A 6,008-nucleotide genomic window follows, 5' to 3' on the forward strand; every position below is an offset into this window, starting at 1 on the left:
AATATCTCTGTTAAAATCACCCTCCAGGCACAGTGTTTTTATAAGTACGGCTTTAGAGGATTCCTCTGTTTCTAATATGCACATTCAACAGCTTCGGTAAACTCCTCTTTTCCTACCTACAACACAAACCGTCATTTCATTTGTGTGTTGTATGTGGTGTTGTATGTCATATGAGTGTGTGTGCTTGTGTGTTGCGCAGTATGTGACTGGGATGTTTAAAGGTGCGCGTTACGTAATGGGGCCACTGTTTATGATGACAGTTTAACAACGAGGCCCTTCCACTGTGATGCAAGACAGGCTAAAACCATGCCACCAAACTTGCTGAAAAAAGGAAAAATAAGAATAATGAGAGTCTGTTCATATTTCTGTCATACAGTTGAGCCACGAACAGGCTATGGCCTTGTACAACTCAGACACTCATCTGTTTTCATCTTGAAATGATAGGACCTCATGCATTTCTCCTCAGCCCATCTCAGCGACCTTGTAATCTCATTTGAGAAAAGAAGGAAAGACAAAACTGAATTCCTTCCCTGTATGCTGCTTTAAACCTAAAACTGTATCAAATTCAGCAGCTGTGCTTGGAGTACTGTCTGTCCTTTCTTGTTGGGCTCCGTGAGAAAGCAATGACCGCTCAAACTGGACACTGGGAGGTCATTCAGGTGTCTCAGACACAGTGAGCAGGAAGCACCGTCCTGTGCAAACACCGAGCTGCAATGAAGCATGGGTAATGGATGATTCAGGGCAATGATGGAGTGGCGCATGGAGACCAACATGGTGGTTACTCTCCCATGGCCTCCCTTTGACCTGAAGCCAATAATTTGTTTTCCACTAGTACGCCACCATCTGTGTCTTATTCAAAACATGTATGTACAATCACACACACACACACAAGCACAATATCCTCGATTTCATTTGAACAGAGCCTGTATTCTTCTGGTAGGTGCTCACATTCAAGCTTTATCCTCCCTCCTACACTCACAGTATGCTGTGTGTCTATACTGCAGCTCTACTGTACTGTACACAGGCCATGGTAGGCAACATAAACACCTCACGGAAAGGACTTCAACAAACACTTCACAAAATTATTTTGTATGTCAATTAACTGAGACATTAAAAGAAAGATATTAAACACAGACTGTATAATAAATGTTAATAGCACTCAGGGACGAAATTTTGATTTCAAAGGTGGGGGGGATACGCAAGAATTTTTTTTAATAAAACTCTACTCAATAAAACGAAATGATGAGGAGGATCTTGAAGTGGATATGCAGCTTTATTGGAGCCAGTGAAGGTGTTGCAGGATGGGTGTAATGCATTGCTTTGAGTAACTTACACTTTGACTTCTAAAGAAGTCTCATATGTCCACTTTCTGTTTTTCAGACATCCTGGCTGCGCCTAATTACCAAACACACATACACACACACACGCACGCACACGGACACCGATTCAAACGTTAATGTAAATGAAACCTGAAACTGCTGTTTACTATAGCCATGGTCTCGTAAAGGAATGTGCGCAATGACACATCATTGAGCCTGCCAGGGGATAGTAGCAGAGTGACATTCAAGACACTTCTTACAGTTTTAATTTGCTGTTCCCATAGCCATACAGGGGGGTGCTCCATGGCTAGCATGAGGTGCATTCATTACAAACTCACATTGTTTCTCTGTGAGAAATGTATTCAGTCTGTCCATGTCTAATTCTTTTAGTGCAGCATTCAGTTCATTTTTTGCACCCATAAAATTAGTGCCTTGATCACATTTTATTTGTCCCACAGCACCTCTTCAAGCAATAAAGCATCTCAGTCCATTGATGAATGTGTCTGTAGACAAGTCCTCCAACATTTCAATGTGAATTGCTGTAGAGCAAAAACACGTGAAGAGTAACCCTTACCTTTTCTCGTTTTCTGCCTTGCCTTGTCAAAAAAGGACCAAAACAGTCAGAAGCCACGCCGCTGTTCACGTACTGCGGCGCGGCTTCTGTTCGTTCCACTGGAAGGTCACTCATTCTTCGGCCTTCGGCAGGCCTTCTCAGTTTTCGACAAGTGACACAGTGATGGATGTAAGTTGCAACTGCTCTGCTCAATCCACAGATCCAATAGCCATTAGACCTATTCTTATTGATGGTAAAGTCTTTACCCTGGTGTATCACTCTTTCCTGATCATGTGCAATGATGAGTTTCATTATGTGTTGTCCTTGTGGTATGACTGTGGGGTGTTTGAATGTGATAGGGAAAGATGAGTGGCCGAGCCTACCTCTCACCTTGAGTACCCCCTCTGTGTCCAGGAAAACATCTGGTTCTACAGTTTATTACAAATGACATTACAAATGCATCACTGAGCTTGGGCATGGCTGTATCAAGCAAAGGTCTTCCATGCACTGGAAGTAGATATTCACTTAGCTCAAAATATACTGGGTTATCATTTGCAAGATAATTTTGAACCTCTCTGTGTGTTCCAGGTATAAGAGGAAAGGCAGCTCGTCCTTGGGCCTGGACCCTCGCAGACAGGGAGTCAGCTGGGACGAATCAGAGTCAAATAAGAAGCAGAAAGGCGAGGACAAGAAGAAAGTGAGAAAGCCGCCAGATGCTGAGGTCCGAACCCTCTGTTCCTGTATTACCAACGATTAATGAGTGCAGTGATGCCGTCGCCTTCCTCTTGCTGAGTGATGATGAGGAGAACCAAGGAGGAAAGTCTGGTAGGAGAGGCAGACTTTACAAGGCCAAAAACCTCAGCTAACGTTATTATTTCAGTATGACTCCAAACACAACAGAATTATCCAGACTGAAACAGATTATAGGCAAAAACAACAACAATTTTGGAAATTAAAATAATGGTTTTACTTGCCTATGAAATGTGTAATGTCTGTCTCAGAATTTCAGGACTTGACAGAGATGGAAGAAGTACTCAGATCTTATACTCAAGTAAAAATAGTGACAACACAATACAAAGTCTCTGTCACAGTCATGCATTTAAATTTTGTAAAGTGGTCATTATTCAGAATAGCATATTATAATATTATCCTGTTGGAATATAAATATTGATGCATTTTCAGGGCGACGGTAGCTAGGAAGGGACGACTGACTTCAAGCCCAATCCAAAAGTAACATTCACTGTCTTTTCAGTGAGCTGAGACCTCACTTTCAAGCAAAAAATTATTCTCACTTTAGCACCAATTTGGTTTCCACACTGGCCTGCCTGTAGATGTACGATTTCCCTCATTATGGTCGAAAGATCTCCCGGGGGCCAGCGAACACAATTTGACCAATTAAATGTCACTCGAAGCACACCTCACACCTTATTGGTCGAGGGGTTGTGGTTTCCAGTTTTGATTGGTCAGACTGTACGGATCCCCATAATATCTGATGGCAATGATCTTGACGGCTGGTGAAGTTTGCAGTTTGTTTTCTTCCTTTAACATAGTACACATTGAATAAACGCAAAAACTACAACCACAGTAAGAGCTTGTGCCTCATTACAGCTCCATTAAACTCATTAAAACTGTTAATTTTTTAATTTTAAGTTACTTTATTAATCCCAAACTGGGAAATTACTTCTCTGCATTTAACCCATCACTGATTGAAACACATACACGCTACATGCAGTGAAACACACAGGAGCAGTGGGCTGCATCAAGTGCCCGGGGAGCATATTGGGGGTTAAGTACCTTGCTCAAGGGCACATCAGCCGGCTAATAGGGGGTGGGGACATTATCACTCCACCACACTCAAATTTTTCTTGTCCGTCTGATGGGGGAATCGAACCAACCTCTAGGCCACGGCTGCCCCCAACATTAAACATTAAGCGTTCGCAACTCCACTGAGTTGAGAACTGTAGCCTCACTGACAATGCCATAGTCGGGAAATGTGAACAGACTATCGTTCACCTAAAAGTCAGCTCCGCTGCTCCGCACACGCATATCACGCACACGCATATTACGCACAGCGCGTAGGGCACCAAGTGCCAGAGGGGCACCAAAAAGCAGGCTCTTGAAAAAAACATCACAAAAGGCTAGGTACTGGTAACGGTATGGCACCACAAAGCATTTGTGCTTAGGGCACCCAAATGGCTAGCAACGGCACTGATAAAAGTTAATATAAAAACACATATTTCAGAAATATTAATCATGTAATAAACTTAAAATAATAAATCTTTCATTGGGTTATGTACACTCCCACCAAATTATAGAGTTTTACAACAGGGAAACCTTAAACATAATTTCCACGTAGAAAAAAAAACCCTTCAAACATTCACACTATACCACACAGGATACCAGCATACCATACCATAGCAACAAAACTCATTTCTGAACTGGGCGCTCCACTAAGGAAAGTCTGCTGGTGCGCTCTCTATTATTCACTTCTCTTCTCCGAGCAGGATTTTGGCTCGTCTCACAAGTCCACCTTAGCCTTTGATTATTTCTGAGACTCTCCCAAGTCTCCACTTGCTCCTGGGTAAAGTGTCCTAGCACTACATGATGGCAGTGTGGGAAACAGCACCTAAGCACATTTCTGAGGTACTTGATCTTTCCTTTTTCCTTTACATATCCACTTAACAGATTTCAAAGTGTGAAGATGTTGATGTACTAAATGCTGACTTTTAAATGAAACCATTACCATTATACTACATGTATTTCTGTCAGCTACCAGACACTGGAATGGGGACCCTGTTCAACTCTGAGGCCCCTGACCCAGGGCCTCATTTTAATGTTGTCGCTGCTGTAGGTGGACAGGTCACTGCTGATGTGATCTTATGGTCGGCGGCTAAAAACAGACCTACCAATATTTTTAAGCCTTAAATACTGACCTGGTGACCAACTCTCCTGTCACCCTAGATACCTCAGGAAACTGGATCTTTGGCAGGGGATAAAAGAGATGGTCCAGTGAGAGAGCGAGACAGAGGTTGGATTGATGTTGATGTTACTGGATACCCCTGCTCACACATCCTGTTTGTGTCAGGTAAGGTCACACGGCTTGAGCTTGGGATGAAGCAGCAGCTCACTATAACTCACAATTCAGGATAACCTAGGACATGTTTAGTTACCTTCACTTCATGTTTTCTGAACCCCCCCCCCCCACCTGATGAATTTCCCTTGACTATATTCGTAAATACTACAGAGTATTTTTTACAAAGATTCAGTTCTCGTGTGATATCAATTCTAAAATCCATTTTTACCAACTGGATACAAACCACTAAAAACAGTCAGTGGTCTAAACCACTGCCGCAATAGTTAGGTCGTTACTGCCACCTACTGACATGCCAGCTCGCCGCAGCACGGTGTAAGGACCAGACCCATCTCAAGAGGACTGCCCCGACCGAAATGAAAAGGGCAAATACTGATTAAATCGATAAGATTTTATAGTCACAGGCAAATGGAGGGGGGCGCACACAGCTTTGCCAATTACGTCCTCGTTACATATCCTATCTCTTTTCAACCTCTTTGCAGCCGGACTCGAGGAGCAAATTAGATGTGTCTTCATAGATCATATCATGACAGACGATGTTCACATCCAGTGGAAGAGAAACACTTGTTATCTGGCGCAGAGGTTGCCCTGGGAGCGGTTAAGGCAGAATGGCAGCGTCCTTTCCGCATGACCGCCTCGACCAGCCTGGGCCTGTTGTGACAATCTGGGACTGAGCATTACACTTTTTTTCTAGTCCAGTTAAAGCAGACCCTTCTGAGTTTCATGCTTTCAAACGTGGGCCTACAATGTGAGTGTCGTAAAGGATGCAGCTCATCACAGCGCCGCTTTAATATATACAAAGCACAGCGACATAAAATGACTGTCATGGATCGTACCGTGTATGAAATGGCAGTGTATGTAATTTACGACAGCTGGTTTCTGCTCCTACTGCAGGGATCTGAAGGAGCGCATCCACCTCTTCTGTTGCGGCGATGCGCAGCCGTGCCGCATGACTCACGACGGCAGAAATGGCACGGATGTAAACAGGGGGCGGGCTCAGGTAGGCCTAACTTGTACCTGTTCAGCCAATGGGGCGCCGCGTTCC

The sequence above is a fragment of the Scatophagus argus genome, chromosome 13 (assembly GCF_020382885.2).
Source record: "Scatophagus argus isolate fScaArg1 chromosome 13, fScaArg1.pri, whole genome shotgun sequence".
NCBI classification, from domain to species: domain Eukaryota; kingdom Metazoa; phylum Chordata; class Actinopteri; family Scatophagidae; genus Scatophagus; species Scatophagus argus.